The 27,138-nt window shown below is 34.5% G+C and overlaps 1 long non-coding RNA gene across 1 annotated transcript in view; it reads right to left on the bottom strand.

Annotated features, from left to right (window-relative positions):
• Nucleotides 1–9,498: 9,498 nt before the first annotated feature.
• LOC126957498 (uncharacterized) overlaps nt 9,499–27,138 on the bottom strand; it is a 56,539-nt gene continuing 38,899 nt past the window's right edge. The window contains exons 2-3 of the long non-coding RNA XR_007726795.1: nt 9,932–9,994; nt 9,499–9,802 (exon numbers count right to left, since the gene is read on the bottom strand). This is a non-coding gene — a long non-coding RNA (uncharacterized LOC126957498). The remainder of the gene's footprint in view (nt 9,803–9,931; nt 9,995–27,138) is intronic.

The following is a 27,138-nucleotide window of genomic DNA, read 5'->3' on the forward strand; positions in this document are numbered from 1 at the left end:
TGATACTTGTGTATGCTTCACAAAGTTCTCATGCTGTGTTTTTCAGCTCCATCAGGTTATTTATGTTCTTCTCTAAACTGGTTATTCTAGTTAGCAATTCCTGTAACCTTTTTTCAAGGTTCTTAGTTTCCTTGCATTGGGTTAGTACATGCTCCTTTAGCTTGGAGGAGTTTGTTATTACCCAACTTCTGAAGTCTACGTCCGTCATTTTGTGAAATTCATTCTCTGTCCAGTTCTGCTCCCTTGCTGGTGAGGAGCTGTGATCCTCTGGAGGAGAAAAGGCATTCTGGTTTTTGGAATTTTCAGCCTTTTTGTCCTGGTTGGTCCTTGTCTTCATGGATTTATCTATCTTTGGTCTTTGATGTTGGTAACCTTCAGATGGGATTTCTGTGGGAACGTCCTTTTTGTTGATGTTGATGCTATTCCTTTCTGTTTGTTAATTTTCTTTCTAATATGCTTCTGTGCTGCAGGTCTGCTGCAGTTTGCTGGAGGTCCACTCTAGACCCTGTTTGCCAAGGTATCACCAGCGGAAGCTGCAGAACAGCAAAGATTGCTGCCTGTTCCTTCCTCTGGAAGCTTTGTCCTAGAGAGGCACCTGCCAGATGCCAGGTAGAGCTCTCTTGTATGAGGTGTCTATCAACCCCTACTGCAGTTGTCTCCCAGTCAGGAGGCAGGGGTTCAGGGAGTCACTTGAGGAGGTAATCTGTCCCTTAGCAGAGCTCGAGTACTGTTCTGGGAGATCCGCTGTTCTTCAGAGCTGGCAGGCAGGAATGTTTAAGTCTCCTGAAGCTGCGCCCACAGTCGCTCCTTCCCCCAGGTGCTCTGTCCCAGAGAGATGGGAGTTTGATCTATAAGCCCATGATTGGGGCTGCTGCCTTTCTTTCAGAGATGCCCTGCCCAGAGAGGAGAAATCTGGAGTTGTAGTCTGCCTACAGCGGCTTTGCAGAGCTGTGGTGGGCTCCACCCAGTTCAAACTTCCAGGTGGCGTTATTTACACTGTAAGGGGAAAACCACCTACTCAAGCCTTAGTAATGGTGGACACCCCTCCCCCCACCAAGCTTGAACATCCCAGGTTGACTACAGACTGCTGTGCTGGCAGTAAGAATTTCAAGCCAGTGGATTTTAGCTTGTTAGGCTCTGTGGGGGTGGGATCTGCTGAGCTAGATCACTTGGTTCCCTGGCTTCAGCCCCCTTTCCAGGGGAGTAACCAGTTCTGTCTCGCTGGCATTCTAGTTGCCACTGGGGTACAAAAAAAAAAAAAAAAAAAAAAAAAAAAAAAAAAAAAAAAAAAAAAAACCTCCTGCAGCTAGCTCAGTGTCTTCCCAAGTGGTCACCCAGTTTTGTGCTTGAAACCCAGGGTCCTGGAAGCATAGGCACCCAAGGGAATCTCCTAGTCAGTGGGTTGCAAAGACCATAGGAAAAGTGTACTGTCTGGCCCAGAGTACATCGTTCCTCATGGCATAGTCCCTCATGGCTTCCCTTGGCTAGGGGAGGGAGTTTCCTGACCCCTTAAGCTTTCCAGATGAGGTGATGCCCCACCTTGCTTCTACTCGCCCTCTGTGGTCTGCACCCACTGTCTAACCAGTTCAAATGAGATGAGCCAGGTACTTCAGTTGGAAATACAGAAATCACCTGCCTTCTGCATTGATTTCGCTGGGAGATGCAGACTAGAGCTGTTCCTATTTGGCCACCTTGCTAGCCCCTCATTTTCCTTTTCATCTTTTTTTATGTGATCTAATATTGGTCATGTTTCATCAGGAGTTCTTTACCATTTTGTAAGTGAGAAACTGAAGAAAGAATTCAAACGACTTGTACGGGATCAAATAGTAAATCTATGACAGAGTTGTCAATGCACTGTAATTCAGTGTTAGAATCTTCATTACCACTTTAGACCACTGTAGTGTTTTATTCTGTCTCCTACAAATTCTCATCCCACTGGAAATACATATATATATAAGATTTTAGAGTTGATACATTAGTTATGACGGGAAAATATGTAATTTCAATTATACTTCATGGAATCATATTGCTTCTCCATTAGAGGGTCAATTTTTAAAAAGAAACTTTTAGAATTAATGTTGAAAATATGAGAAATTGGAATGTGGATAATAAAATAATGATACTTTATAAAAGCTATTTTTTTTAAGCTCCCCAAACCCACATACAATTAATTTGTAGTCACTGACATTCCTTGTTACTTTAGGGGGGAAAAAAGCCAACAGAGTGGAAAAGAACAACTGGTAAGCATGTAAGATGAGCAAGAAAGAGAAGAGTTGACTCAGTTCACTAAAATACCCAAAATATAAGTGTTCGCAACTTTTAGCATCAAGGATTTCTATCCTTAAATATTTTCCATCATAGATCCTGTGTTTTGAAAGAGCTACCTAATGACATAAACTACACTTAATAAGTTTTTTAAAAAACTCATTAAATTTAAAGCATTGAATTAGTCTAATTCCCATCCAAAGCAAATACCCCAGTTATCTCCATTGGCTAATTAAGGGTAAATCTATACATACTTCTTCTTAGACTTATTGAAGTAGTATAAAGACTCAACCACTGCCACCTGCTCACTCTAGGATCTGTAAGGACTTGCATTGTGAACAATTACATTAGGAAATCTAGTATTTGCTCCACACCCCGTAATTCTCTCTTATTTTGAATACTCATGACATGAAGAGTCACTGATGAATTCACCTCTTCTCTTTTTGGTACTCAATCTATCAAGTCTTGCTGAATCTACCCCAAAAGAATATCTCCACTTTGTCCATTTCTCTCTGTCCTCTCTTATCTTTTCTGTTCAAGGCACCATTATCCTTTTCATGGACCACCATAAGAGCCTCCAACCAATGCTCCCTGCCTCCATCTTCCTCTCCCTAAAATTCATTCTCCACACAAAATTTGGAACCTTCTTTTCAACATGTAAATAAGATAATGTTTCCTTCTCACTTATTTGAAGTTCTTTGGTGGTGATTTTTATTAAATTTAAAAGAAACCCCAGACTCATTACCATAACCTGTAAGATGTTATAACAATCAAATCCATTCCTTCTCCAACAACTTCCTTTCAAATCATTGTTTTCCTAGACACTGGGCATCAGTCTTACTGTATTTCTCTATTTTCTTCAAAAAAGTCAAACACATTCTTTACATTTGGTGTCACCCACCTGGAATTTCCTTCTCTCCGATCATCCCATGGCTGATTCCTTCTCAACATTCATATCTTAGTTCAAATGGCACCTATTCACAGAGACCTTCCTTGATGCCTTGATCTGTCACAACCTTTTCAAATATCTTCTATCCTATTATTTACCATGTCATTTTATTTTTATTAGCATTTTTATCACTATGTGAATTCATCACATTCATTTTATTCGTTTGCTTGTCAATATTCTTCCATTAGAATATAAGCTTTCTGACAATGGGGACTGACACATAGTAGGCATTTAATAAATATTTGTTGAACAGATGAATGAGTGTTATAATCTAATTTTTAAATTAAACCCATTGAGAAATATATCTGATCTCCTCCATTAGATGTGTTTATTTATTGGTGATGTTCACATTTGTACTCTTTTTCATGCATGTGGTAATCAATTCTTTGAATGAGAAAATGAAAAAAATTCATAAATTGTTTTAATTCCATCAGAGACTTCTTTGCTACAAAAAAAAGATAAAAACTTGGTTTGGGGAACAGAGTTTGTAAATGGAAGACTAACAAGAAAAATAAGAATCAATTTTAGATTTCTGGTTGAGGAAATACATGGAAACAACTATAGTAACAAATAAGGTGAAGTGAGCGGAACTGGAGAGGGAGACTAAGATTAAGGAAGGCTACTGATTGTGAATATGGGCTGCAGTCTGAGGCATGTGCAGGGATACAATGGCAAATTAAGCTGAAGCAGAAAAGATTTGAGTGGCATGTTAATTTTTCAAAAAATAGGAAACTCTTAAAGAGAACAAATGATAAATTTTCCATCTGTTTAGATGTAATTTCCTCCAAAAAGCTTCTTCTTATCCTCAAGGTATTGATTAGGGGACTCCATAGCCCTTCTTATTTCCCCTTTAGTGAATCCGCTCTGATGAGTTGTAGTTGCCAGTTTGCCAGTTTGATTTCTCTATCATCTTTAAGCTCCAACAAGGCAGTACTGTGAATATCTTAGTCATCATTTTATCCTCAGCACCTGGCAAGGTACCTGTATCATAAAAAGTGCTCCATAAATGGTTTTAGAAAGAAAGAAGACAGAGGAAAAGAAAGTGAGGAGTCAAGAAGAGAGAAAGGTGGAAGGGAACACAACATAGTGGGGAAAAAGCAAGGCAGCCTCCTCCCTCCTCAACACCACCCCTCCCACCAAGCAGTGGGTGACCAGCACCTACTCTGCAACTCACCATTTGAAAAGCTTGATATGGCTCTTCAAATGAGCACATTTGGCAAAATAAATTATTCGAAGAACATTAAATGCAACATAGTCATACTTATAAAAAATAAAACCAGTTTCAATAGTTGTATTTATAGGTTATATCTTTTGTAGGCTTTAATTGAATAAACACTTTAAATGTTTATCCAGATTTCAAAAGCATTTATTAGTCATTGATTTAATATATTCTCATACATGTGTTCAATATTTAGGCAATTTACTATTTTTATCTTAAGGAAGACTTGTCTTTTTAATTTGCAGCAAGCTATATCACACGTGTTGTCATAGAACTCTAAACTTCTTTGTTTGGTAGGGTGTGACCTTACCGTAAAAGTTATTTATGAAGACATTTGAAAATATATATACATATAGTGCCTCACTTGAAATTATTCATATATTTAACACTCGAATCATAAGCAGGAAATGGCATAAGAGAAGTGTTAATTCTATTTAGTGTGTACTTCAATCTTTTTATTTGACATTGGAACAAAGACACTCAGAAAAACTCAACTGAGTCTATATACAAAATAGCCTGCCTTGTCCTTCTCTAACAAGGAGACTCTCCTGAACTTTAGTTTCACCATTTGTTTTGGAAGAACATGTAATGCACAGTAGAATGGCTCCTTAGACAACACAAGAGTGAGCAATCAGAGTTTTAAATCCAGATCTACCAAAGGTTTCCTATTCAACAAATCAATTATTTCATTCATATCAGTTTCTTTAGGTTTAAAAGGAATCTTGTAAGTGAAAATGATCAATAAATAATTGAAATAAGCATATAAAAACAATTCACTTATGACATTAACATACCTAGTTTTAAGTGTTCACTTTTAATTTAGAGTGATGTGAATCAATTGATCATTTGTCTGTCAATTAATTGTGTTCATTGCATAAAATGTATTACAGTAACTTAAGAATGTTTAAAACAAGATTAGGGTGCTGCCTGCCCTCAAAAATCAAAATATCATTTCCAGAGAGATCTCAGAATATATCTAGATACACTGAAGTATGTCTAGGCCTTTTAATTTTTGGATCCTGAAAATATAGCCAGCCTTCCTTAGAATAAAAGGCTACACTATACTTCCTGCTTCTTGATAAAATAAATTAATCTTGAGAAGAAGTGCTTGTACACTTAATTTCTTTGACTTACTGCATTGGGGAAGAAAGGCAGCAGTATAGAATATAGTGAGCATAGAATTTTGATTCTGAACTACTGGTTTTGAGTCCTGGATCCACATTTACTACCTGTGCAATTTTGGAAAACCCATTTCCTTTCTCTGAACCTCAGGTTTACTGTCAGCATGCAAGGATAATAATATACATACTTACATAACATATCTCAACAGTTTGCAGTGAAAATACTCTCTAAAAAGCTGTGTAGAGTGCTATATAAATGTTCATCATTATATTTCCATAATCTTTAAAAAGGATTCTTTATTATGGAAAGTGTTTCAAACCTTCCAGATTCAAGTAAGGTGATTGTTTTTGACAAATTTTCCAATCTGGTGCTAGGTTTTCTGCACATAGACCTAAACAAAGTCATATCACACAGCCTCCACGTACTGAGTATTTTCCTTGACATTGACAAATTCCTGGTTGCCACACTGTACAGAAGATGAATGCACATGGGCAAAATAAGAACAGAATAAAAGCAACTTCACTTTGGATAGTGTCTAGCAGGCCCTAAACATGATGGTTGAATGAGTCTTTTCTATGGCTAAAATGAAGGCCTTTTTAGTCAAGGCTTTCACGGGAAGACAATCTATCAGGTCGCTTTTTCCCCAGATTCTTTTTTAATCCAATTTCCCTGACTACCTGCTAATAAATGAGGGCGGTTTTGCATCAATGTCTCTGCAGCCTCGTATCAAGCCAGACTTTGCAGTACAAACAGCTATTATAGGCCATATTTTCCTCTTAAAATTCAACTATATATATCTATCAGTGCTACCAGCAACTTGCCTTAATAACTTTATTAACTAGTCCAGACATGTAGTAATATTTCATGTTATCTTAAATCTCCTTCTTTATCCCCACATGCAAAAAAAAAAAATCATGTTTGTGAGATAAATCTTTAAGCATACTTTCTCCAAGCAGATTTTGGAATTCTCCTAAAATAAAAATATGAAGAGCCATGGAAGATGATTGGGATAGCTAAGAGACCAGAGTTGGCACCAGCGAATGCCAGCTAATACAATTTTTATGGAGCAAATATATTCCTTTGCTGTTTTGAAAATGAATTACAGAAACTGAAATTTAATTCCTTTTTAGGCAATTTTTGTAACTCTAATGAATTTATGAAAGACATTTAGCAAAGACAACCGAAAAATAGAGCTATCTGACATCTGGGACTTTCCTACCTTAACACCAGTTCCTGGGTCCGCTGCTCTGCCCTCATTTACCATGTGTGTCTTATTTGGTCTGCTGTATGAGTGTGGCCTTTTTCTTACTTAAAAATGAAATCAACTATACTACCATAGTGGTTTCCCTCCCGCCATTAGTGCTTGTCTTACACAGCTTTGTCTTGTTATGGTTTTAGCAGTTGTGTGTATTTCTTTCTCGAAAATTGTTAAAAAGGAGTAGAGGTTTAGCAGACTGTGGCAATGGAAAAACAGCCTGAGAATTACAAGGGCAGAAGTTGAACAACACTGTATGTTGTTTTTATGAAAATACAAATTGCCGAGAACAATTTATAAAAGGCAGATATATCTTAATAGAGAAGTCCTAACACTGTAATTTTAAATTTTGGCAGTTGTGCATAGTTCATTATAACTTTAATATTCAATTATATTAATGGTAAGTGATTTCCATATTCATTAGATTCCATATGTAGTCTGAAAGACCTGTATATATGAAAAATGGAAATAAATCTGCCTAGCTGTTGGCAAAAAATAGTGCTTTGTTCCTGTTATATTATTGCCCATGTTAGTGGCAGTGGTGAGGTAATTTTTGGGGGGAGATTTTGTTTTTTCATCAGAAGTAAGTATGCAGCAAAATTAGATGTAAAACTGAATTCCAAATATACTCTGTTCCTTACAGATTGTAACAACTTCTTAGTAATTTTTTAAGATGTGTACTTACATACAATTGATATTTTAAATAATATGAAAATTAAATTAAGAAGTAAGGTCAATACAAAAGGCAAACTATATGCACAAGAGCTATTAAAAATCTTTATTTATTTGCAGAATAAGCCATATGAAAAACAAAATCGTTATTTATATTACATATTTATATTTTATATGGTTCTTACAGCAACATCAACAATCCTATAAAGAAAATAAAGTTTCAGGCATATCATTTGTCCTCAAAAATAGTTGTTGTTAAATGAATGGATTGAAGGATGTATGAATGTCTGTAATTTAAAAAATGAGGCCAGGTACAGTGGCGCATGCCTATAACCCCAGCACTTTGAGAGGCAAAGGCAGGCAGATCACCTGAGGTCAGGAGTTCGAGACCAGCCTGGCAAACATGGTGAAACCCAGTCTCTACTTACAAAAAAAAAAAGAAAAAGAAGATATAAAAATTAGTTAGGCATGGTGGTGGATTACATGCCTGTAATCCCAACTATTCAGGAGGCTGAGGCAGGAGAATCACTTGAACCCAGGAGACGGAAGTTGCAGTAAGCCAGGATCGCGCCACTACACTCCATCCTGGGCAATAAGAGTGAAACTCCACCTCAAAATAAATAAATAAATAAATAAATAAATAAATAAATAAATAAAGTTTATTTGCAAACTATTCTGACAAAGGACCAATATTCAGAATATAGAAGGAACTCAAAAACTACTCAATAGCAATAAAACAACAACAACAACAACAAACTCTTTAAAAAGTGGGCAAAGGACAGGAACAGTCCTCAAAACCAGACATACAAATGGCCAAAGGGTATATGAAAAAATGCTCAGCATCACTAACCATCAGAGAAATGCAAGACAAATGCATGCTGAGATATCCTCTTACTTCAGGTAGAATGTCTATTATCTAAAAGGCAAAACATAAAAGATGCTGGTGAGGTTGTGGAGACATGGAAACTTCTATACACTGTTGGTGGGAATGTAAATTAGTACAGCCATTATAGAAAATAGTATGAGGATTTCTTAAAATACTAAAAATGAAACTACCGTATGATGCAGCAATCCCACTATTGGGTATATATTCAAAGGAAAGGACATCAGCATATCAAAAGGATACCCATCATGTTTACTGCAGCACTATTCACAATAGCAACAAATACAAAATCAACCTAAGTGTCCATCAAGAGATCAACTGATAAAGAAAATGTGGTATATATAGAAAATAGAATACTATTCAGCCATAAGAAAGAATGAAATCCTGTCATTTGCAGCAACACAGATGGAACTAGAGGTCTTTATGTTAAATCAAACAAGCCAGAAACAGAGAAACAAATATTGCATGTTCTCACTCACATGTAGGAGCTAAATAAAAAGTTGATCTCCTGGAGGTAGACAGTAAAATGACAGATACCATAGGCTGGGAAGGCTTTGGAGGAGTAATGAAGAGCAGTTGGTTAATTGGTACAAACATACACTTTGATAGAAGGAATAAGTTATCCTCTTTGATAGCAGAGTAGGGTGATTATTTCAAAATAACTAGAAGAGAGAACTTGAAATGTTCCCAACATGTAGAAATGACAAATTATTGAGGTGATGAATATCCTAAATACTTTGGCTTGGTCATTACACATTCTATGTCTGTAACAAAACATCACATGTGTTCCATCAATATGTATGAATATTACGTAACCATCAATCAATAAGAAAATGGACCGGGCATAGTGGCTCATGCTGGTAATCCCAGCACTTTGGGAGGCCAAGGTGAGCAGATCACCTGAGGTCAGGAGTTCGAGATCAGCCTGACCAACATGGAGAAACCCTGTCTCTACCAATAATACAAAGGTTAGCTGGGTATGGTGGTGCCTACCTGTAATCCCAACTACTTGGGAGGCTGGGGCATGAGAATTGCTTGAACCCGGGAGGCGTAGATTACAGTAAGCCGAGATGAGATCATGCCATTGCACTCCAGTCTGAGCAACATGAGTGAAATTCGCCAAAAAAAAAAAAAAAAAAAAAAAAAAGAAAGAAAATGAAGCTCAAAGAAATTAAGTAACTCACCAGAGATGGCACACTAAAAAATTTTAAGACCCTGACCTTGAACACAGGCATTCTGACTTTCTGACTCCAGTTTTACTGTGCTTTTGACCTCCCTGTGATTCCCTTTTCAACAATTGACACTGACCTTTATCCACTTTCTCCCCACTTTGGATCTAAGATATCTGAGGCAAGCAAAGTCCAAAGCAACTTACAGGCTTACCTACCATATGTGAATGTTAATTTATAGCGTTTGCTTCTTTGTCTCTGGTCAAACCTGGACTTGGGAAGACACACAAGAAAAGAGATGCATAGAGAACTGTATAGTCAAATCAGAGTGGGAGAGTGAAAAACAGGGAATACTTTCTAATTTAAGAACAGAGTGAAAGAAACATCCTGTACTCACCTTCAATTCATCCTGAGGATTCCAGTAAAAGCAATGACAGTATTGACAATCCTGATCTTCTCGCTTAAAGAACATAAAAGTTTCGTTATCTTTTCTAAACTCATAGTTCTCAACCAGAAAAACCTAATCAGTTAAAAGAGGGGGTAGAATGTAATTTGTTTCAGATTGCATTTAGTTATTATTAAATATTATTATACACTGAAGTTTACAAATGATTTAACTTAGGGAAAAGTTAGTCAATTCAAGCTTATATTTATCATAAAGCCACTCTTTATGTGCTTCCCAATATTGCTCCCTAAGACTTAGAGATCAGATTCAGTAATTATTCAGACTATGTGAATTGCTTAGAATCCAAAGTTTATGTGGATGTGTCTATGGCAAAGTTAAAGGATTGAAAACACTCTCTTAGATAGTTATTGATAGGTAGAAAAGTGATTCCACTGCCTGCCAAACATTCATACATATTTCCCAAGACCTGTAAAAAGAGTAAATAGGGACTTGCAAGAGCCACTGATTTCCCAAACAATGAGAAAATGGGAAAGAAGCAACATTTAAATAAGCTTAGTTGCTCTGGACAATTATCCCTATGAATCAAGGTGGTTTATTCTTGTATAATCATCTTGCTGGCTACCGGCTGGCATTTAAGATTAAGGTAAACATGAGTAGCTGGGAAAAAATGATGCAGCATATGAGTTGTAAGTATATTAATTTCATCTTTGTCAGTGTTTCTTATGTATGTTTGGAAAGTGATGGCATTTTTTTACCTAGTGAAATAAAAAAAGGTTTTCCTTAGACAAGGAATTTCATCATTTCTGAACTTTTACAAATGTGTGCTCTACCTATCGTTTTCATATGCTTCCTTAACCAGCAAATGATGTGGTAAAATTGTGGGTAGCAGCAGCATGAAGAACAGAACCATTTTAATTTCTCCCATCTGGCATATTAGCATTAATAAAAGATGTTTAAAAAGAGAAGCCTTGAAAGGCTTTCACCTCTTGATTTAACAAGATAATAAGGAAAGCTTGCAATCTGCCACTAAATATAACTGATAAGAATGAGTATAATGTGATGATCACCAAGATTAACCTTTGAGATAATTTGTAAAACCCTGCTGATTACAATACAATCATGTTAAGACTAGCACTAAAACTGTTGTTGTTACTTTTTAGTACAAATGAAATAGGAAAAATCCCATTTGTAGAAATATAGATTATATAGATCAGTAGAACAAAACTGGGAAGTTACCTACACCTGCCTGATCTGTAGACCAACCATAGTGGATCTCCCTCTCAATGGTGTTTGTTGATTTAATATTACAATCAAATGATTATATTGCTGGTTTAGATTAAGTACAGCGTAATACTGATTGTATGTTTCTATATTTATCTGTTTCACCTAGTTTTGTTGTTATCACATTACAATCCCCTTCACTAACACCTCATTAATATATTCCCATTTATTCTGGGTTTTTGATGGGGCAGGGGAAGATTTTACTTACCCAGGCAGTTCCTCAATTAAAATGGGATTGGGGGAACCTATTCTTCTTAATTGGAAAATTACCTGAGTGGTTTGTCCAAGCTTTTCATAGCTTTTTTGACTGATCTTTTTGATCACAACTACAGTTCAAAAGAACACTATAGCTGAAAACTACATATAACAATAAAATGAAGAGATCACAAGGCAGTTTAACAGGTCATTTATTATCCTAATATCAAAAAGTACCTAGAAATACAAAGACTGGCCTGCTTACATAAGACATACCTATATTATTCACTACCTTAAGTGAACGCATAGTTTTTGTCTTGGTTTGGCTTGTTTATTCAAGGCAAAATTTGGTAGTATAAAGTTTAGAGCTTAGAACTGAATGAGAGATGTTCCTAAGGTTTCCTTAATGGAAATTTGAACTATTTGTAGTCAGAGGAATTTATTTATATAATGAATCAATAAGTACATAGAAAGTATATTAAAGCCTCTTAGTTTAGCTTTTGCACATGTGGTATCCAATCCTGAAAGCCCCCTTTGTATTACAGAGACACAAATAAACTGGTAGCAATCACAATGAATGTATAGATGCTACTTTATCATCGCTACTATATATCTTGTTTAATTTCTCAATTGAAAGCTTAATGTCCACTGCAAAAAGCAGTGCAGATTGGAAGACAATAATGAGAATTCTGTGCACAGAATAAGGCTGAATGTGGCCCATAGGAGAAATGATAAACCCATGGTAACCATGAGAGATTTTTATTTTTAGACAGACTCAATTAATCAAAATCATTTGGCTAGGATTTTTTTTAGATAGAAGAATCAAACTCCAAAAACTCCTACTCAGTATTTAAGGCTATAAGAATATATAATGTACTTCAACCACTGAAAGTTAGAAGAAAATAAACAATCTAAGTCTTCATTCATTCTTCACATAGGGGAAAGGGGGAATTAGATCTTGCATAGTACCTAACAAGACCCATAATTTTTTCATATATTATGTTCAGTATTATTTCCAGTAATTACAAAAGTAAGTACATTTCTTGTTTCTTCGAAAAGTCTAAAAATCATTTCAGGTTGAGTTTCAAAGGTATAGAATGAATTATATGTACTAATAGGAATGCATACTATATTTTAGATGAAAAGATTTATATGTGTCCTAAAACTCTTATTCTTTTATTTCATTCAATTTTTGATTAATTAGACTGAAAAATATGCTAAATAGTACATTATTACCACTTTCATTAAAAGAAAAATAATTTTATTTCTTTTAAAAACATGGAATTAAATTGGATGACTAGTATTGATTAATATTTTTAAGTTGAAAGACATGAATAAATACATTGCTTTCTGAATTTCAAAGACTTTTAAAAAATATCAGTGGAAAAATAAATTTTTTTAAAAATTACCCTTAAGCTATATATTTTGCAAAGTAAAAAATACTTGATTCAAAGTCTAACCAAAAGGAGTTAAAAACCAAACCAAAACAAAAGCCTCCAGGGCAATTATTTTCTAAGATCTGTCCTCAAGGCAAGTTTTTCTGGAAAATTTGGAATTCTCCAGATGGTGAATTTTCCAAGAACTATAAATAACTTTAAGACAGTGTCTATAATAGGGATAAATCATAAAGGTAAATTCTTTGTTTAATAAAATAACAGCACTTGCATGTTGATTATACTGCTTGAATGGCTTTGACGGCCTGATTAATTCAGTGTTTCCACTTCTATTTCTCCAGCCAAGGGATATGGATGAATCACTAACAATTGATCACCACTACTGGGAAAGTAATGCAAAGCATATTTCATGTTAATTCCATATTGGTAGCATCAACTTTGTGTATGAAAGGTGATACAAATATTTCTCTTTATATTGAATACATTTCTAAGTGACAATTAACAAAACAATAACGCTATCAAAATAGAAAGCCAACACATTATCTCTAAATAAAAAGCATTAAGTAGCATTGAAAAATTTTATTTGTGTCAGATCTTTGCTTTTAAGTGCCAAAAATGGGGAGGAACCAAGTGCCCTTGGAGTAATGGCTGATTCTAGAGGTGGGGTAAGGAAAATACAAGATAAGCCTGGATCATCTTGTAGTACTAGAACAGAAAACAAAGAATTGTAGGGTGTGCCAAAAGAACACAGAAGCCATCCTGACAGAGCCCCCAAAGGCCAAAGCTGAAATAATCTGAGCATCAAATAAATAGTGGAATATTGGTTTATAGCCCAAAGCATAAAATATATTCCTCTGTGTCCATACTGATGTAAATAAATGTTTTAATAATCAAATAAGTGAGAAGAAAAGACAAATCCTTGGCTTGAAATTCCGTATAGTGTATGTAGATTTTCCCCTTCAGGAAGTGGAGCCTAATTCTCTTCCTATTGAGTATGGACTAGAATTAGTGATTTATTTCTAATGAATAGAGCATAGAATGAGAAAAATAGTAGCTTTACAGTGAAGAAACCAAGCAAACACTACTTTAAAAAACAGTTAAATTAACATCATTGGTGATTCCATGGGGATGTCATGTATCTTTCATATGATGTAATAATAAGGTCACTTTGCCTTTGTAATATTCATTAGAAAATTCATAACTCTAGTCTAACAATGATAAAAACATTGGAGAAACCTAGATTTGGGGGCATTCTTTGGTTACCTGGCTAGCACTCCTCAAGATTCTCAAGGTAATGAAAAACAAGATTGAGAAACTGACATAGATCAGAGGAGACTGGGGAAACATGACAACTAGACACAATATATTATTCTCATTGGATACTGAAACATTAATGAAAAATCTGATGACATGTAAGTAGTATAGAGTTTAGTTCATAGCAATATACTAACGTTGCTTCCTTAATTTTGAGAAATGTACTGTGGTAATGTAAGATATTAACCATAGGGAAAACTAGTTGAAGGGTAAACAGGAATTCTATTATCTTTCCAACTTTTCTATAATTCCAAAATTATTCTAAAATTTAAAATTATTTTCAAAGTAATTGGCATAAATAGTGATCCCAGAAAGAAAGAAACTCTTGCATACATGATTTTTTTTTTCAAAAGATGCCATGATCATTCATTCAATGGGAAAAGGACAGTTGGTTCAATACTGATGTTGGTAATACTGGATATCTGCAAGCAAATGAATGAAGTTGGGCCCTGACTTTATGTCATATATAAAAATTAACCCAAATAGATGAAATACCTAAACATAATAGTTAAAACTATAAAGCCTCATAATACTGGATTGGGCCATGGTTTCTTAATATCACTCAAAAAGTATAGGCAACAACAAAAAAATAGATAAATTGGACTTAACCAAAATTTCTTAAAATTTGTTCGTCAAAGGATGCAACCAACAGAAATAAAAGGCAACCCATGGAATGATAGAAAATATTTACCAATCATATATCTTATAAGGAATGGATATCCAAAATGTATAAATAACTCCTAAACTTAGTAACAACAAAAACAAATAATCCAGTCTAAAAATGGCCAAACAACTTGAATAGACATTTTTCCAAAGAAAATATGCAAATGGCCAATAAACACATGATTATTGCTAATTATTAGGGAAATGCAAATAAAAAATACATAAGATACCACTGCACACCCATTAGGATTCCCAATATTAAAAAAAATAAAGAAAGTAACAATTATTGGCAAGGATATGTAGAAACTGGAATTGTACATTGCTGGTGGGAATATTAAATGGTGTAGCCACTATGGAAAACAGCGTGACAATTGCTAAAAATAATTAAACACAGAATTACCACATGATTTAGCAATTCCCTTTTGGGTATATATCCCAAAGAAATTAAAGACTCAAACAGATGTTTGTATATTCATGCTTATAGTAATGTAATTCACAGTGGACAAAAGGTGGAAGTAACTCAAGTGTCTACTGATGGATGAATGGATAAACAAAATATGGTCTATACAATACACACAATGGAATATTACCCAGCTTTTAAAAAGAAGGACATTCTGACACTTGCTACAACATGGGTGAACCTTGAACACACTGTGCTAAGTACAATGAGCTATCACAAAAGGACAAATATTGTATGATTCCACTTATGTGATGTATTTGGATAGTCAAATTCATAACAACAGAAAATAGAAGGGTAGTTGCCAGTGGTTAGGGGAAAGGGAAGAATGGAGAGGTAATGTTTAATGAGTATAGAGTTTCTGTTGGAGAAGATGAAAAAGTTCTGGAGGTAGATGACAGTGACTGTTGCAATAACAACTTGCATGTGTTTAATGCCAAAGGACAGTATACTTAAAGATTGCTAAAATGGTACATTTTATGTTTTATATATATTTCACCACAATAAAAAATTTAAAAACCAATTGTCATAACATGTTCATTTTTTCTTTGTCTTGTCTCATAGATAGATAGATAGATGATAGATAGATAGATAGATAGATAGATAGATAGATAGATAGATAGATAGATATAGAGATATTATGAATGTTTCCAGAGACAGGGATCAGTTCGCTGAATATAACAAATGGAAATTAGAAACTGGATTATAAAAGCAATCATTATTAGAAATTTAAAAATTCCAAAACCAGGTAAAGATAAATTATTTAAACATGTGAGACATTTAGCAACAGACGTATTAAACTTCATTAGGTTATTCAATTTAGGAGAAGCTGATAGAGATTGATGAGGGCTAACACATTATTAACTTTTTAAAAACAATAGGATATCACACATTCCTTTTCTTGATACCAGTCAAAATAACAAAATATAACAAAATTTAAAGATGGAGATAAAAAATAAAGTATACTTTCATGTAAGTAAAAATAATCAGTTAAACACTTTGTTGAGATTAATGTTTAAAATAGAGCATTAATGGAAATAATAAACTAGCTTGAAGAAAACATCTGGAAAAAACTAACAATTTTTTGACTTTTTCTTTCCTCCTGAGGATATTTTCTTGCTTTCTTAATGTGATTTCCCTCCTTTATACTCCCTCTCTCTCAAATCCCATCTTGTTCATTGTTTCCCTAGTCAGTCAATTAATAAGAGCCAATAAATCAGTTAATAAGAGATTTTGTCTATCAGGTTTGACAATGGCATGTCTTTAGAACAAGAAAATTGAAGGAAAGAGTTATTCATTCACTCACTGCTCATTTAACATATACTTTTTAAGGGCCTAATTATGTAAAAGTTTGTTCTTGATACTGTATTCGAATCAAATACGTTGTTTCTTATCTTTTTTGTCATATGGTGTAAGCCTTTGCTTCGTTATGATTAGTCCTGCTCTTTTCCTCTTTTCCAAGTACAAGGCCATTTTTTCAAAGCTTACCAAAATTCCTTTAGATGTATCATTTCTTCATAACAACTATAAGTCTTGCATGTCAGAGCCAGCACATAGTAAGTGTTCTGTAAATGTGTTGAATGAATGAAAATTGGTGAATCTTGATGCCCTCTCAATGTCGATTGTATGTAGAATACTAGCTGTACTCTTCTGGGTTATAAAAACTTCAAATGTAACCAATTACTACTCTCAAAACATTTATCAATGATAAGTCTCAAAGTTCAATTGAAAACAAAGTCATACTTATATAAAAACCTGCTCTCACATGTTCGTCAAATGCATTAGATTGTAAGGAACTTCTTTTTAAAACCTAAAAAGCAATTATAATGCTTGAATACACTGTCTGTGTTTGATTACTAAGGTATCAATTAATGCTGAAAACATTCAACATTGTTTAAATTTCACAGAAGCCTAGCAAAGGGAAAATAAGAAGTATATACCTGGTTAGGTCAACTCTCTAAGTTATAAATTTACAATTAAAATTTGGCCAAGCTTTAGATACTTAAGAATTTAATTGACCATGTAATTCTGAAACACACTACAAGGATTCTATCACAGTAAATGCATGGTTATAGGTACATAGCTAAATCATAATAAATCTTGCACATCAAATTCTACTTTTATTTACATTTCTTTAAAAAAAAAAAACAGGCTTACCCTTGAATCAGAGACATAATCTCTTAAAACATACCATATGTCTTTTCTTGTATAGCACATGTTTAAAAAAAAAAAAAAACAGCCTTAGTTAGCGACAATGCATTGTTTGGTTTCTTCACTGACACTTCCTTTATTCTGTTGAGCAGTGTAGCAGAGTTACCCTTGCATCTTTGTGGAGGTTGGAGACTAAGTTAGTGGAGAGAAGGCTCTGGAGAGTCCAGAAAATGTGAGTGGCTGTTACAGGGCATTAACTAGAATACATGCCATATATTTACTATTCTGTTAAAGAAACAACATAAAAGAAAATCCTGTGGGGTTTTTTTGCTCACACTATCAAATATTTATAATATATAAATGTTCCTCTAGTTTTGTGAACAGAAGAGACCTTATTAAATATCAAGTGAAGGGAAATAAGGAATAAAATAATTATTGACTTTAGTTTTCTGTTTATTATTTTGAACAAGCAAGCAAAAAATAACAATTGTTTTTATGATAAAAGTGATAAGGTAATATTCAGCAGATTTATCATTGTATAATTACAGAATTCTAGAAAAAGTCTAAGGCTGAGTGTCCTATGTGGACTTGCAAAGCCTATCTTGTTCATAGGAATTGAATTTTTGGTTCAAATTCATTCAGTAGATTTTAGTCTCATTGATTATTTTAAAAGCACTGCAAAAGAGATTATTTTCTTTAATATCTGACATGATATCCCTCATTGCTTTTCTCTTAATCTTCAAATTTCTAGCCCATTAATTTTATTTAAAATAAAATGATTCTTTTTTCTGTAGGAAACCTTATTCAACCTGACTCCTTGTATGGTGTTTACTTTTATTCAAAGGCTTACTTCAACTAAGCTTGAGCATTGTTTCTCTTTTCCCTTATTTTCTCTTTTTTGCCTTTACAGACAATCCTAGACATCTACATACATTCTTTATCTAAAACCATCCATCAATGTTATCACCTGTCTATTAACCCATCCTCAATAACCATGCTTATGAGAAAAAGAAAAAAAGAAAAAATGTGAAGTAATTAAAACATATAATCCTATTTTTGTTGTTTCTTATTAGAATATAATCACACAGCAGGAATTTTTGGGTCACATTTGTTCAAAAATAATGAGTAATCATCTGCTATTTGCATATGACTTTTTAAGGCACTTTTAGTAGAAATGAAAACATATGACCACTGTCCTCAAGGAAAATTGGGCTACAAATCAGTCAGTAACAGAAGAATGGAAAAATAGAAGAATTAAAGTTCTTCTAAATTATAGTAAATTTAACGAACTATTAAATTGAATGAACTATTAAAAGTTAAAGTTTACGAAGAATAATTAACCACTTTCATCCTTAGGTTTTTACTACATTAAACTTCTAAACTCATCTTTACTTTTTTGCTTCCTCATCAGAGCCTTCGAATCTTACCCTTTTGTCCTTTCACAACCTTCTTAAAAACCTTCAACCCCCTCTCCACTTCCACAAAGATCTATTTGTCATCTTTAAAAAATATATACACACGCACAACCAGGCAGATTGGTCGTATTACACATGTATGCTTTCCAATCTGAGGTGGTTTAGCATCCTAATTCTACAATCATTTTACACATTGCTAATTGAATCCCTTTCCAGCCTCCAGAGTAGTGATCTGAAACTGCCACCAATCTCGCCCATATCCATGGCCCCCACCCTCTCCTCACATTGCCTACCTCCAGCCAGCCATATATAGAAATTAGAAGCTATTAAGGACAAACCTGTCTACGCAGAATCTTTGGTCTCTTCACAGCCTCCTCCTACCTTCAACACACATCAGTAAATTTATCTATACTGCCACCCTCTTTACTTCCTTCCTTTCCTCAGATCTCAGATTGGCCTCTTAAAAATTAAAATATTGCATTGTCCCTCAGCATTGCTCAACATATTTTTATTTTTCAAAAAATAAATATCAGCTTTTACTTATATTCCTTAGGGCAGTTCTTCAAAACATTTACCTATACTGTCTACCCTATGCCCACTATTATCTTCTTGGCCTCAATCAATAACTTCAATAATTCAGACTGCATTAAGAAAATGGCAGCTGTAGGAAGTGAAGTTCAGAGTTTCCTGAATGTATTCTTGCATATATTCACTAACATATGAACCTACTTATTTTGGTGCCTATGTTTTACTAAATGTTTTTGTCTCAGAAGGAAAAATATGGTTTCTTTCTGTCAAGGCTAATCCCTCTCCTGCAATAATAATCACAATTCCTCCTAAAGGAATCCTCATGTTTTTCCTGTATGCTCAAACTCTCTCTAATTACTAGCTCCTTTCCTCCCACCTCAAATAGTCTCAGATAACCCACCTTCCAACCCTAACTCACACAAAAATACCCCCAAAATCTTCATTTTGATCCTAAATCCTTTCCAAATTACTACAGAATTTATTTTCTTATTTTAATGACAAATTTCTGCCACAGCTTTTTGGATATCTTTATTGCCTCTATTTCCTTGATCCATTGTTCTTTGACTTTTGCTTCCCTAATAGCCACTTCTTGATATCTCTAAAATGAGCAATAGTCTCCTCATTGTGGAATCCTTATCAGCTGACTCTCTTCTTCCTCGCAAATTCTCCTTCTCCCTTTACTTTCATTATACTACTTTCTCCTGGTTCTTTTTCTAAGCGTCTGAGTCTATTTTTCTTCTCTCTCCATGTTTTCCTACTCTTCATTTGCCTGCCTATTACATGTTGGAATTCCTCAGGACATGATCCTCTCCTCACTTTATACACACTCTCTGAGGAGTGAGATATTCTGACACAGGTGTTTTAAGATGTCCTTTTGACATAACTTCTTTGACTGTATGGTTTTGATGTCATGGGTATTTTTAATAATCCTCCAAGAACAATTATTAAATGTTAACTTTAAAAAAAAATTACAAGAAAGGAAGTCCTAGCCAGAGTAATCAGGCAGGAGAAAGAAATAAATGCGTCCAAATTGGAAAAGAAGTCAAACTATTTCTGTCTGCTGATGATATGGTCATATTCCCAGAAAACCCTAAAGACTCCTCCAAAAGACTCCTAGATTTGATAAATGAATTCAGTAAAGTCTTGGGTTACAAAATCAATGTACATAAATCAGTAGCACTGCTATATACCAACAATGACTAAGCTGAGAATAAAATCAAGAACTCAATTCCCTTTACAATAGCTGCAAAAAATTAAAACACCTAGGAATATACTTAACCAAGGAGGTGAAACATCTCTACTACAAGAACTACAGAACACTGCTGAGAGAAATCATAAATGACACAAACAAGTGGAAATATATCTCATGGTCATGGACTGGAGGAATCAATATCACCAAAATGACCATAGTGCCCAAAGCCATCTACAAATTCGATGCAATTACTATCAAAATACCAACAGCATTTTTTACATAATTAAAAAATTCCCAAGATTCATATGGAACCAAAAAAGAGCCTCAATAGCTAAAGCAATCCTAAGCAAAAAGAACAAATCTGGAGGCATCACATTTCCTTATTCTAAATTATATTACAAGGCTATAGTAACCAAAACAGCATAGTACTGGTATAAAAGTAGAAACATAGACCAATAAAACAGAATAGAGAACCCAGAAATAAACCCATATACTTACAACCGACTGATCTTTGACAGGGCATATAAAAACATAAATTGGAGAAATAGCACCATATTCAATAAATGGTGTTGGGAAAATTGGATAGTCATATGTAGAGAATGAAACTAGATCCCTCTCTCTTACCATATAGAAAAATAAACTCAAGATAGATTAAAGACCCAAAATCTAAGACCTAAAACCATAAACATTCTGGAAGATAACCTGGAAATACCCTTCTGAACACTGGCCTAGGCAAATAATTTATGATTACAACCACAAAAGCTTAATGCAGCAAAAGCAAAAATATATAAATGAGACCTAATTAAACTAAAATGCCTCTGCACAGAAAAAAAAAAAATCATCAGCATAAACAGACAATCCACAGAATGGGAGAAAATATTTTCAAACTATGCATCTGACAAAGGACTAATATCCCAAATCTACAAGGGATTCTAATAAATCGGTAAGAAAAAACAACTACTTCCATCAAAAAGTGACAAATTACATGAAAAGACAATTCTCAAAAGAAGATACACAAACAACCAACAAACATGAAAAAATGTTCACATCGCTAATCATCAGGGAAATGCAAACTTAAAGCACAATAAGATACCACCTTGCCCCACCCAGAATGACGATTACTAAATAAAAAAGCAATAGATATTGGCATGGATGTGGTGAAAAGGGAACACTTATACACTGCTGCTGGGCATTTAAGTGAGTACAACCTCCATGGAAAACAGTATGGAGATTTCTCAAAGAACTATAAGTAGATCTACAATTCAACCCAGCAATCCCACTACTGGGTCTCTACCCAAAGGAAAAGAAATCATTATATCAAAAAGACACTTGCATACATATGTTTATCACAGCACAATTCACAGTTGCAAAGATATGGAACCAACCTATGTGCACATCAACTGATGAGTGGATAAAGGAAATGTGGGATATATGAACCAGGGACTACTACTGAGCCATAAAAAAGAATGAAATAATGTATTTTGCAGCAACTGGAGGCCAGATGCTGGAGCTCATGATTCTAAATGAAGTAACTCAGGAATGGAAAACCAAATACCATATCTTCTAACTTATAAGTGGGAGCTAATCTATGGGTAAACAGAGGCAATGAAAGTGATATAATGGACATTGGAGGCTCTGAAGGGGGAAGGATGGGAGGAGGGTGAAAGATTTAAAAACTACATATTGGGTACAAAGACACTACTTGGGTGATGGGTACACAAAAATCTCAAACTTCAGCACTATACAATTCATCCATGTAATGAAAAACACTTGTACCCCTAAAGCTATTGAAATAAAATAAAAAATAAAAATTACCATCTATAATCCTCCTGCCCACAAAATGAATTCAATGAAATGGTTTCATTCGAGTGTCCCATGAATAAAAATGGAAACATTAAATTATTTAAGTCAAAATGTCTTCTCCACACATTGGGTAATCTAATCTTACTGTCTTTCCTACATGGTCATAATTTGCAATCTATTACGCAGACTTCTTCTCTCTTTGATCTAAGGCTTAAATTTTTGATAGTTTACTGAACATGTCTACATAGATCCCTACTGATTTCTTTAAATTAACAAATCCAAAACTGATCTCATTTTATTCTCTTCCCAAGCAGATCATCCTCCTTATAATCCTCTCTTGTTTAGCAGTACCAAGATAAACCCAGCCATCCCATTCAGAACCCAAGAACCATCTCAGATTTCTCATTCTTCTTTTCTTACATTTGAAGTTCACTAAATTCAGTAAGTTATGCCTTCCTTTAAAGAAAAAAAAATCTGTCAAATTTTTCCCAACTTTCTAACTTCAGTATATGGCTAGAATTCAAAGCTTTCATCATTTTTGGATGCAATAGGCTCCTAACTGGTCTCTTAATATAATTTGACCATCCTTCAGTCCATGCTCCATCTTACTGCCAGGGGCATCTTTCCAAGAGCAAATCTGATTGTGTTACTTCTCTACTTAAAGCTGTGAACAGTTTCTTACTGCCTTTAAGAATAGGTTCAGCTTGTCTTTTCAGAGTCATCATTTGCCACTCCCCCACACTCATCCTGAAATCTAACCACACCAAACTAAGCACAATTCTCTTAACAAGTACAAACTTAATGCCTCCTAATTTGGAGATGCCCTTATTTCCTCCTGCCCATATCTATCTAATGAATATCTAATTTGTTCAGAATTCCTGTTGCACCCTAAATACACTTCCAAGAGTACATGTATCATATACTATTGCAATCATCTCTAAGCTGTTTTAAAATTGTTTAAAGAACAGTATCTTATTTGTCTTTTGGTATTAAGTGCATAGTAGAGTGCTGACATTTGGTACTCAGGAAATTTGGGTGAGTAAATAAGTGCAGTCTCTGTGCACATTTGAATGGTATCAAACCTTCTGATGGTGCTGAATTTTTGTCATGCAAGAAACAAGTACTTTCAACTTGATTCTTGTTTTATTGCTCCATTTAATTCGGATTAGTTTCAACATTTTTCTCTATTTCTTCTGCACAGTCAATCACCGAGTATTCAACTTCCTTTTTAAGATTCTCTTTCAAAAAAGTCCATTGACTGCTCCTAAGCAATACAATAGTAAATGAAAAAAAAAATTAGGCAAAGGAACAGTCTGATTGTTTAAAAATGATCATGACAAAGGAGGTTTCTGTGTGGTCATATTCTTACCCGACACAGATAGTTCACTAATTTGGGTTTTTAAAAAGTTATAAAGAATAAACCTTGCTTTACTAAGATTTTGCAAGCATTTAATTTTTCAGTGCTGCAAAATAGACTTGATCAACTGTTTTTCCCCCATAAGGTTCTACTTTAAGACCTCCATATGCTCAGTTTTAATAATCTGCTTCCAAAACCAGGAATCATTCCAAATATGAGTTATGGAAATATTGTGCTTCTTATTAAAAACAACATGAAAAGAAATATCTGAAGCCCAGGTATCAATCTTTAAAACACATAGTGGCAGATTCATGTGAAAGGTTTTGTATGAAGAATTACTGCTTAAAATCACTTTTACTGAGGCAGTTTAACTCGTTTCACTAGAAGTGAAAATTGCTATGACAAATATGTCACTATGGAGGTCAAATGGTAATTTGCACATGCTAAACAGCTCAGCAGGAAATTACATGTGATCCTCGAAATCACTAGCATTCCCACCAGAAATCATTTTAGAAGACATGGAGGTCACATGGATTGTGTTAGGGATAAAACTCTTTCAAACACATGTTCTACCCTCCCCCTTGGGAGGAAGAATTAAAAGGTATGGGGAAAGGTATGATCAAAGTGTTTGAAGTTAGAGAAATGTTGTAATTTAGTGTAGTTAAAGAAAGGCAACTGGAGAAAAGTCTCATCTGAGACCAGTTAAAAAAAAAGTGCTTAACTTACTTGAATTTTTAATACTATTTTATCACTTGATGTTAATAAAGTACAATTATGTTTACATATTTTCTTAGCAAGAAAATACGATATGAAAAAAGAGAAAATATTCCTGAGATAATTAAAATGTCACCCTGAAAGGAGTTGCTATGCTATCTTAGCAGATTTGCTTCACCTGCGTGTATGCTTGCTACAAAAAACATAAGATTTGATTTAGTGTTCTCATGCCATAGTGATGTGAATGGGTGTGCAATGGAAAGAAAGAGGATGACATTCAGTGCTCTCTTTTCTTCTTATTTTTATATGTTGAAGAATCCTATAATTATTATATTATTAATTAATATTTAATATTAATATTTTATATTATTATATTATTTATATATTTATATAATTTAAATATAATATTTATTATTATTAATATTATATTATTATAAATATTTTATTTTTACTATCCTGTTGGTGATCACAGGTAAACAGAAGATTGTGAACAGTACGATAAAACAGTATGATTAAAACTGTATTCCTGTGGTTCCTTCCTTCCAATAATAAGACCTGTGAAGAATGCCTAAGGGAAAAAACCCCAGGAGAGAAGCAATGCTTTTTCTTTTCTCAAGGACCCTATTTTTAACTACCTCATGGCAAAAAGCTTTCACTTCTTGGGTCTTCCCATTTTTTCTCTCATTATTGTATAAAGTTTCCCACATCTGGAAATATATTCATTCACTGATTTATTATTCACTGAGTACCTATTTTGTCCCAGGGACTATGCTGTGTTGGAGAACAATTGTGGCAAAGGTACACAGTCCCTTTTCTCAAGAAGCCTTTGGTTTCCCGGGAGTACAAATGAGGATGATAAGTACTAAGAGAGGGGAACTTGAAATTGCTTTGTGAGCATGTAACATAATCACCTTGCTCAAGATGAGTGATCAGGAAGACTTTCTGGAGGAAGAGACACCTAAGCTAAGACCTCAAGGGTGGAGCTGGAAGTTAATATTGCTTAAATGTTTGTTCTGTCCAAATCTCATGATGAAATATAGTCCCCAGTGTTGGAGGTGGGTCCTGGTCTGAGGTGTTTGAATCATGGGGGTGAATCCCAAGAGTATCTTAGTGCCATCCCCTTGGTGATGAGTGAGTACTTGCTCTGAGTTCTCATGAGATCTGATTGTTTAAGAGTGTGTGGCACCTCCGTACTCTCTCTCTCTTGCTCCCTCTCCCCTGTTCCCTCTCTCACTATGTGATGTACTGGATCCTTCTTTGCCTTCTGTCATGACTTTAAACTTCCTGAGGCTCTCACCAGAGCCAGATGCTGGAGCCATGCTTGTACAAGCTGCAGAACCATCATCCAATTAAACTTCTTTTCTTTATAAATTACCAAGCCTCAGGTATTCCTTTATAGAAATACAAGCATGAACTAACATAAAAAGTGAAGGCAGGAGAATACCCAGGCCAAGAAAATACAGTATATAATGACCTAGAAGTGTTATATGGCCTAGCTCAATCAAGAAAAGTAAATGCGTCTAATATATCTAAAGTATGGAACTCATGAAAAAATTGCTGAACAACAAGGCTGGATTGGGTTGAGATAGTGGAGGATTTTGTAAGCCATAGTCCACTACCTTGAGAGCAGTGGGAAGCCTCTGGAAGTTTTCCAACAGAAATTAGAGATCAACTTTGCATTTAAAAATATTATCTTGACTGAATTGTGGATGAGTCTAGAGACTGAGAGGCCATTAAAAGACTGTTTCAGTGATCCTGGTGAGGGATGATTGTGGTTTGATTGAGAATTGTGATAGTAAGTAACTATTCCCAAGTGTGTCATGCACAGAAGGAAAATGGCTATATAGGACTGAAGTTCAACAGAGGGATAGAGATCAATGATGTGAGTTGAGTGTCACCTTAATATAGATGCTACAGAAACTGCAGCATTAAATGAGTATATTAAGTGAGAAAAGTAAAGGACCAATGACTAAAACTGGAGGAAACCCAAATTTAGCTGGTAGTTAAAAGAGTCTTCAAAAGAGGTAAAGAGAAGTCATAGAAAAGGAAGAAAAATGTGAAGTTTCAAAAGCCAGAAAAGAGAATGTTTCAAAGGAATTTATGGTCCATAATGTCAAATGTTCTGGAAAAAACAAGTAAAATGTAGATTAAGAACTGAAGAACTGTTCATTATATTTAATAATAAAGACATAGATCTGTGAATGTGGTGAGAACAAATTCAGCAGAGTCCTAGAAATAGAGTCAGGTTATTGAGGTTCAAGTGCAAGTAGAGGTGAAATATAAAGGCATTTGTGTGTACAACTCATTAAATAACATTAATCATGAATCAGAGAAGAGATACACATTAAGGTGGAGGGGCTCTGAGGGGGAGACAAGGTTTGTATATAGTTTTTTTTTTTTTTAAAGAGAAACATTTGCACTATGAATACTAACCAATAAGGAGAGATTGAAGTATAAAGAGGGAGATGAAATCCTTAACAAGAAAGTAAGAATGCTCCAGACACAGATAGAGGGATTAATAATAGACAGAAGGAAGTACTATCACAGTTGAAAGGTAGTACAAAGTTGACAGAGTTTCTTTATGATGGCTTGCATTTTCACTTTGAAGTCAGAGACAAGACTATCTGTTGAGAACAGGGGAGAAGGGAAGATCAGAGTTTCAAGGAACATATAAATGTGTTGAAAGTGTCACTCTGGAAAGCAATAAAGGAAACCAACTCATGATTCCTAGAAA

Source organism: Macaca thibetana, chromosome 6 (assembly GCF_024542745.1).
Source record: "Macaca thibetana thibetana isolate TM-01 chromosome 6, ASM2454274v1, whole genome shotgun sequence".
Lineage (NCBI taxonomy): Eukaryota > Metazoa > Chordata > Mammalia > Primates > Cercopithecidae > Macaca > Macaca thibetana.